We start from the raw sequence: 9,351 nt of genomic DNA on the forward strand, positions 1-9,351 counted from the left end.
TATCCGGAATGCTGGATCTCTGTCAATCTTTAAGAAACTGCTGAAAGCTCACATCTTTCAGCAATACCTGACCTCTCACTGTCTCTGTCTCACTTATCCTCCCCCTTGTTTATTCCTTCCCTTCTGGCATGTACTAATTTGAACACTCCCTGTGACTGGGTGATATAAGCACTTACTCTGTCTGTTTGTCTCTGAAAAATTAATCGCTGTTGTACTCTCAATTGTAAGTCGCTTTGGATAAAAGCGTCTGCAAAATGACTAAATGTAAATGTAAATGTCTAAATGGTGAAGAAAAGGATAGTGTAACAATCACTGGATATGAGCTGGACATAGACTGGGGTTCTAAACAGGCGGCACAGGCCCCACCCAGGGCTGGTACAGCTACCAGCCCCACAAAGGAGAAGGAGGTGCCTCAGGAACCACCTTATTACAAGCCTTAAAGTTAAAGAAAGACATGGGGTTAGAACAACATACCCAACCCAGTATCCACTGTACAGGATAGGAGGACACCAGAATCCAGAGTATAGACCATGGGGAAATGCAGACATGAATGCAGTACTGCAGAAATTGCCAGATCTAACTAAGGAGAGGAATGAAATGGTTAAATAAACTCACCACATTAACCCATGGTCTTTAGGGCCCTAATGGGACATCTGCTTACCAGAACCCAGATGACTACGCTAGAGGATGAAGCTAGAATAGAAGACATGGCCAATGAGAAACCACTGTCCAAAGTAATTACCCAAATAAGCAGGGCTCTTACAAACCTCTATCCAACACCAAAAATTACTTATCAATCTATCAAATTTAAGATAGGAGCAGAAGAATCTGCTTAGGCATATCTGCATAGGACAGAAGATGAATGGGAAGAAAGGACAGGGCAGCACCCAGATTGCAGTGACATCTGTAAAGAGTTTTACAGGCAGGCAGTAGTAAAGGGAGTTCCCGAAAAAGCAAAACAACAAGTAGAAAACAGTCCAGAAATGTGTGGGGGTAGTGGCGAGACATGGGCCAGGTATTTCATTTACTATGTAGACAGCGCCATGGAAAAACAAGAAAGGGATAAAAAGAAAAAGAAAAAGCCTAGAGAGGGAGCTCTGCAAATGCCTGTAATGAATCAGGGGATGAAGGGACAGGAAGTGTCACAAGGGGCAGCAAACTATCAGCCTCAGGGCCCACGTGATTATCCATATGACCCGCTGCCAGACTGGCCACCTTCTGGACATGGGTGGCAAAACCAAAATTATAGGGGGTATTACGGGAGACCAGGGAGAGAGCAGGGGTGTTATCTGTGCGGAAGCAGGTGATCACTGGAAAAGAGACTGAATAGAGGGGAACAACCTCCTGCACGGGACGGGCTCCTGTTAGAGGAGGGCCTCGGGAAGAGGAAGAGGTGTCCCCAGAAACGTCCCGTGGTCTACCAACCAACAGGTGCCCAGCCCAGACAAAGCCCAGTCTGGGGCCAGGCAGACCAGGCGGATTATTGACAAGACCCACAGAGAACCAATAAGGGGGCTGAGGCTGAGCCCTACCTAACTGTACTGGTCAATAGACAGCCAAGTACAGGCCTTAGTGGACACTGGGGCCTCCTTCTCTACCATCAGGCTGGAATGGTTGAGAAAGGACGCACTCTCCTGTGAAGTACAGGAAGTCAAAGGGTTCTCTGGGGAAATTGTAGCCTGGCCAAACCTCTGTCTGTAGAAGTAGCAGGTCAAAAGGTCATGCACCCTTTCCTATGCTCTGCCAGTGTGCCCTCTGCTCTCCTCGGACGAGACCTGTTAGTAAAATTGGGGGTGAAAATTCTGTGTAGCCCAGAGGGCATCATTTTAACTTTTCCAAATGGAAAAACACAAAACTGCTCCATTAAGGGTGGTCTAGTACCTGCAGCTGGTCAATGGGTATTAACTACAGCAGGAAGAGTGGGGGTGGACATTTATTGGGTCAGAGTGCTGCATCCAGAACAAACCAACTTAAGGCAGCTGATAAACCAGAGACCAGACCTGTTGAGACACTTCCTGCCAGTTTCTGACCCATTACACTGTACTCTATACTATGACAAAAGCAATGATGAGGTTTATGCAACAGAGTTTAGCCAATATGTAGATCAAAGACATACCAACCTGAAAGGCTCAGTCATCGACATTGGAAAGGAAGGGGTAGCAGTGGAAGTAAGGTTAAGTGAGGAACAATATGACTGGTTTGAAATGAAAACTGTCTCTGTACCACACATCTCCTTAATGATCAGTAAACACCATGGAGCCAAGGCCTTAGGTCCCATGGTAAAAAGACTAAAACAGGCAGCAGATTGGGAAGATGAGAGACAGGGTTGGGAAAGATCCCACATGACAGGAGGTCACAGACTACACATAGAGGAAATATGTGAGGGCAGCTACGAGAAGTTAAGGTCAAACAGAGAAAAGACTACTGCTGTAATGGATGGGCCAGGAGCAGAAGAGATGCTAGCCAACCTGCCAGAAAAGTTATGGTCAACAGGAAGTGAGGATGTGGGTTATTGTGATATTCAGCCAGTGTCTTTTGAAATAGACAAAACAACAGTGGTAAAGGAGAAACAGTATAGAAATAATTGTGAGGCCATGACTGGTATTGCCCCCACCATTCAGAGTATATTGAACAAGGGAGTGCTGTGTGAGACCACCTCTGAGTGGAACACCCCAGTACTGCCTGTCATTAAACACTCCACAGGAAATATAGAACGGTCCATGACCTGAGAAAATAAATGAGAGTGTTCTGACAACACCACTGCCCACTCCAAATCCTTACACCATGTTAACCAGATTGACCCCAGAACACACCCACTTCTTCTGTATAGATCTGGCAAATGCATTTTTCTGTATACCTTTAGCAGAGCAGAGTAGGGACGTGTTTGCCTTCACATACAACGGCCGGAAGTACACTTAAACCAGATTACCACAAGGCTTCATTTTGAGCCCTGGCATTTTCAACCAAGAGCTAAGAAAGCTGCTGGACAATCTGACAGTCGATACCAACACAATTGTGGTTCAATATGTGGATGATTTGCTCATTGCATCTACATCTGCTGCCACCTGTCTGACAGACACAGAGAGGGTGCTGTCACTTCTGGCTAAGGTAGGGTTGAAGGCAAGCAAACAAAAGTTGCAAGTCTGCAGGCCAGAGGTCACTTTTCTAGGACGATTAGTGGGTCGGCAGGGAACCTCTATGACAAATGACACCAAACAAGCCATACTAAACCACCCAAAACCCAAAAGATATGTTGTCTTTTCTGGGCCTAATAGGTTACAGCAGACAGTATATTGTGAATTACACTGAAAGAACAGCTTTTCTGAGAGCTTTAGTGAAGGAAATTGGAATGAAAAACAGTAAGGGTGAATTGAATTGGACAACAGAGGCTGAACAGGCCTTCATTACCCTAAAAGGGGACATGGCAAAGGCTGTTGCTCTACAAACCCCAGACTATGGCCAACCTTTCCATTTAGATGTGACAACCACAGCAAAACTGTGAGTGGTGTGCTCTACCAGAAACAATTTCAACAACGATGAGTGTTGAAAAAACCAATCATGTGGTAATGGGACACCAAATTGATAATTCTATCAAACCACTCACTGGTAGCATTCATTACCTCCTCCTCGTTCACATTCTCTGCACAAAGGCAAAACAAATTGATCAAAATATTGACTGCACCAAACATTGTACATGAACACAAGGGCATAAATATGGCAGAATTAGTGGTGGATGGAGAGCTCCACATGTGTGAGGAAAGGGTGGGTAGAAAAAGACAGCAAGATCAGGGAGGGTATGAGTAGCAGGCCACTGTCATCACCAGACGTGACCTTGTTTTGTGATGGATGTTGTTTCAGAAATGATCAGGTACTCTTTCTGCTGGGTATGCAGTGGTGTCCAGTGTAGGGGAGGGAGATGACCTGACAGTAACAGTCCAACAGAAGTTGTCAACTAAACCATCAGCTCAAAGAGCTGAATTATTAGCTTTAACATCAGCATTGCAAAAGGGAAGTGGTAAAAGGGTGAACATATATTCAGATTCTGCCTATGCAGTAGGGGCAGCTACAGTTGAGCTGCAAGGGAGGGCCAAAGTGGGATTTGTGACATCAACAGGGAAGCCAACTCTCAACTGCTAGAAGCTATATTACTACCAAAGGAGGTGGCCATAGTAAAGTGCTCAGCACACACTAATGGCACAGATTTTGTATCTGTAGGAAATGCAGCCTCAGACAAAGCAGCAAAGCAGGCAGCTGGCTACATGCCATTACAGATGATGGTCAGAGCACAAGATGAGGTGTTGAATTTAGACCCAGCCTTAACAGAAGAGTTCATAATTAGAGAGCAAGCTGCATCCTCCCCAGAAGAACAAACTACCTGGTTACAAAAAGGGGGAACAAAAACAGCCTCGGGACTGTGGAGAGGTCCAGAAGGAAGCCCTGTGTTGCCAGCTAGAGTAAGCTGTCTCAGTGCTAGCAGAGGCCCACTCGCTAGCACATAGTAATTCAAAAGATATGACCAAAAGGTTAAAGGGGTGGTGGCATCCATTTCTACCACACATGATCAGTAACACTATTGCTGAATGTCAGACCTGCAGTGAATATAATGTCAAGCCCACCACACATCCGTTGCCTGGCCACTTCCCCACGGATAGAGGCCCTGGGTACATGACTGTGATTGACTTCACAGACATGATAAATCCTGTCCACAAAAAGAGATACTTACTGGTCATGGTGGATAGTTTCACCGGATGGCCCGAAGCTTACTCATGTGCCAGGAGGATGCAATGTCAGTGATAAAATGCCTCATCAATCACTACATACCTACACATGGGTTCCCCAAAGTCATAAGGTCAGACAATGGTACACACTTTAAAAATAAGCATTTGAACCAAGTAGAGTCAGCTCTAGGATTGAAGCACTCATATGGAGCAGTCTACCATCCTCAAAGCCAAGGTAAAGTTGAACGACTGAACCAGACCCTAAAAAACAAAATAGCCAAAATCTGTACAAGCACTTCTCTGAATTGGGTAGAAGCATTACCAATAGCCTTAATGTCTGTGAGATGTTCAATAAACAGAACCACTGGATTTACTCCTTTGAATTATCCACTGGACGCCAATTTCCTGGCCCCTGGGCCCCAATGCCTGGGGATGGGTACACTGATACACGTAAGGCCTACCATCAAAAAGTAAGAGCTGTTATTAACACATTTTCCCCACAGAAGTTTTGGCCTGAAATAGAGCAACAGGAATTGGACATGAAAAGAGGACCTGACGAGCAGTGGGTGAGGCTGAAACAAATGAAACGAAAATGGTCTGCCCCCAGGTGGTCAGAGCCCATGAAAATAACTGCGCGAACCTCACACTGCGTACAGTTGGCTGGAAAAGGTAACACATAGTTTCACCTGTCTGCTTGCTGTTTCTGTTCTGCCCCTAGCAGGCCTCTGACAACAGTTCGAGCTGTTTAAAAGGTAGAGGGGGAGGTGTTGCTACAATTTATAACAATATTCTTAGTACTTCTCAGAGGGCAGGCTTTAAATATAACTCATTTGAAGTTTTGGTGCTGCATATAACATTATCTACAGAATCATGTGCTAGTGATAAATCTTCTGTCATGTTTGTACTGGCTACTGTATACAGGCCACCAGGACACAGCACAGATTTCATTAAAGAATTTGCTGATTTTCTAACTGAGTTAGTACTGGCCGCAGATAAAGTCTTAATTGTTGGCGATTTTAATATCCATGTTGATAATGAAAAAGACTCATTAGGATCAGCTTTCTTAGACATTTTAAACTCCATTGGGGTTAGACAACACGTCTCTGGACCTACTCATTGTCAAAATCATACTCTAGATCTAATACTGTCACATGGAATAGATGTTAAAATGGTTGAAGTACTGCAGCAAAGTGATGACATTTCAGATCACTATCTAGTCTTGTGTGAACTCTGTATAGTTAAACCTGTAAACTCTGCACCTTATTACAAGTATGGTAGAACCATCACTTCCACCACAAAAGAAAGCTTTCTAAATAACCTTCCTGACTTATCTCAATTCCTTAGTTCATCCAATACGATGCAAAAACTTGATGATGTAACAGAAACTATGCACTCTCTTTTTTCTAGCACTTTAGATACAGTTGCTCCTTTGCACTTAAAAAAAGATAAAAGAAAACAATCTGACTCCATGGTATAATGACAACACACGCACCCTAAAGAGAGCAGCCCGGAAAATGGAGCGCAGGTGGAGAAAAACCAAATTAGAAGTATTTCGTATTGCCTGGCGGGAGAGTATGCTGTCATACAGAAAAAAAGCATTAAAAATAGCAAGATCTGATTATTTTTCATCCCTTTTAGAAGAAAACAAACACAACCCCGGTATTTATTCAGTACAGTGACTAAATTAACAAAAATAAAGCATCAGCAGGTGCTTATATGCCCCAAGAGTATAGCTGCAATGAGTTCTTGAATTTCTTTACTTCTAAGATTGATACCATTAGAGATAAAATTGTAACTATGCAGCCGTCAACTACAGTTTCACATCAGATAATGAGCTTTAGATCCCCTAAGGAAAAATTACACTCTTTCTCTATTATAGGAGAAGAAGACTTGTACAAACTTGTTAAATCATCTAAACCAGCAACATGTATGTTAGACCCTATTCCATCTAAACTATTAAAAGATCTGCTTCCAGAAGTCATAGATCCTATTTTGAACATTATTAATTCATCATTGTCATTAGGATATGTTCCCAAAACCTTTAAACTGGCTGTAGTTAAACCTCTCATTAAGAAACCACATCTTGATCCCAAAGACTTAGTAAATTACAGACTAATCTCTAATCTCCCTTTTCTGTCAAAGATACTAGAAAGGTAGTATCCTCACAACTGTATTCCTTTTTAGAAAAAAATGGTGTCTGTGAGGATTTCCAATCAGGTTTTAGACCGTACCATAGTACTGAGACTGCTCTCATTAGAGTTACTAATGACCTGCTTCTATCATCTGATCGTGGTTTTATCTCGTTATTAGTGCTATTAGATCTTAGCGCAGCATTCGATACTATCGATCACAACATTCTCTTGGATAGACTAGAAAACTTTGTTCGCATCAGAGGAAGCGCCTTAGCATGGTTTACATCATATCTATCTGACCGCTATCAGTTTGTGGCATTAAATGAGGAGGTATCATATCGCTCAAAAGTGAAATATGGAGTTCCTCAAGGCTCAGTGCTAGGACCGTTACTTTTCAACCTTTACATGTTACCTCTGGGAGATATTATCAGGAGTCATGGTGTTAGCTTTCACTGCTATGCTGATGATACTCAGCTCTATATTTCAGCGCAGCCTGGTGATACACACCAAATTGAGAATCTAACAGAATGCATAGTCGATATAAAAAGCTGGATGATGAGTAACTTCTTAATGTTAAATTCTGAAAAAACAGAGGTGCTAATAATTGGACCTAAAAACCCCACATATAATAATCTAGAACACAGCCTATCACTTGATGGCTGCTCTGTTAATTCTTCATCATCAGTTAGGAACCTAGGTGTGCTGTTTGACCGCAATCTTTCCTTTGAAAATCATGTTTCTAGCATCTGTAAAACTGCGTTTTTCCATCTTAAAAATATATCTAAATTACGACCTATGCTTTCAACCTCTAATGCAGAAATATTAATTCATGCGTTTATGACCTCAAGGTTAGATTATTGCAATGCTTTATTGGGTGGTTGTTCTGCACGCTTAATAAACAAACTTCAGCTAGTCCAAAACGCAGCAGCCAGAGTCCTTACTAGAACTAGGAAGTATGATCACATTAGCCCAGTTCTGTCAACACTATCAAACATCGAATAGATTTTAAAATCCTATTAATTACCTATAAAGCCCTGAATGGTTTAGCTCCTCAATACTTGAGCGAGCTCTTATCACATTATAGTCCTGCACGTCCGCTGCGTTCTCAAAACTCTGGCCATTTGATAATACCTAGAATATCAAAATCAACTGCGGGCGGCAGATCATTTTCCTATCTAGCACCTAAACTCTGGAACAATCTCCTAACTCTGTTCGGGAAGCAGACACACTCTGCCAGTTTAAATCTAGATTAAAGACACATCTTTTTAACTTAGCCTACACATAACACACCAACACACCTTTTATTATTCAAATCCGTTAAAGGATTTTTAGGCTGCATTACTTAGATTTGCTGGAACCGGGAACACTACTCCTAAAATACGATGTACTTGTGACATCGTAAAAGAATGGCATCTACGCTAATATTAGTCCTGTTTCTTTCTCAATCTGTTTTCACAGTTTGTATCCAGACTAGATGGTGGATCAGCACCCAGAGATTATGTTCATCAGAGACCAGAAAACCTAGATGCGCCCGTCGACAGATCACCAGATCCTGATGCACACACACACACACACACACTAAGTCATTTACACTACCTGACACAGCTGCGTTTAAAATTGAACTGGAGGTTAAGTGCTGGGCGTCCGGTCAGAGGAGAACTGACCCCAACTGAGTCTGGTTTCTCCCAAGGTTTTTTTTTTCTCATTCTATATGCATGGGGTTTTGTTTCCTTGCCGCTGTCACCTCTGGCTTGCTTGGTTGGGGACACTTAACTTCTAGTGACTATCGTTGAATTGACTACAGAGACCGTCTCTGCATTTAATAAGAAATTGGTCACTCTCGTCACTATATATCCCTGTCATTATACTGTACAGTGCTTTGATGCAACCTGTGTTGTTAAAAGCGCTATATAAATAAAAATGATTGATTGATTGATTGATATTCGCGAAGGTCAGAGAGAGGGAGAAGAGACGGGAGACGGGGAAACAGCAACAGGCCAACCCGAGAAGGGAGACAAACAACAAGACACTGAGGAAATCAGCCTCCAACTACCACAACTGAAACATAAGAATTTTAAAGTATTATTAAGGCAAGGGGATTTACTAGAAATCCCAGAACACATTCCAATCACACATTGTATTGGAGCAACAGTGACGTTCAGATAATAATTCTGGGGCTAAATTATGAGGGATAATATTAACAAGGTGGTCATATGTTGGGGGGTGGGAATTGTTGTAATAATAACGTTGATACTGTGGAATGGAACAAGAGAGGGAGGGACTCAAGGCAGACACAAAAGAAATGTCATAGGGGGTTGGGGAGGAGCAAAACTAACTCTGGTAAGGGAAAAAGGAAAAGATGGCCTATGGGAATTTGACCTATGCCAGGTGATTCACTGTGAGGAAAAAGTGGAGCAAAGGTTGTGATCTCTTTCAAAGAGATTTGTGGGAATTGTGGGATTTATGTTTTAAAGGAGTTATGTTTTACAGGTTTTACTCAA

At 42.5% G+C, this 9,351-nt stretch overlaps 1 pseudogene; it reads left to right on the forward strand.

The window, feature by feature from the left end:
• Positions 1–525: 525 nt before the first annotated feature.
• LOC122342368 lies at positions 526–9,016 on the forward strand (annotated as a pseudogene).
• Positions 9,017–9,351: the final 335 nt, after the last annotated feature.

The sequence above is a fragment of the Puntigrus tetrazona genome, chromosome 4 (assembly GCF_018831695.1).
Source record: "Puntigrus tetrazona isolate hp1 chromosome 4, ASM1883169v1, whole genome shotgun sequence".
Classification (NCBI taxonomy): domain Eukaryota; kingdom Metazoa; phylum Chordata; class Actinopteri; order Cypriniformes; family Cyprinidae; genus Puntigrus; species Puntigrus tetrazona.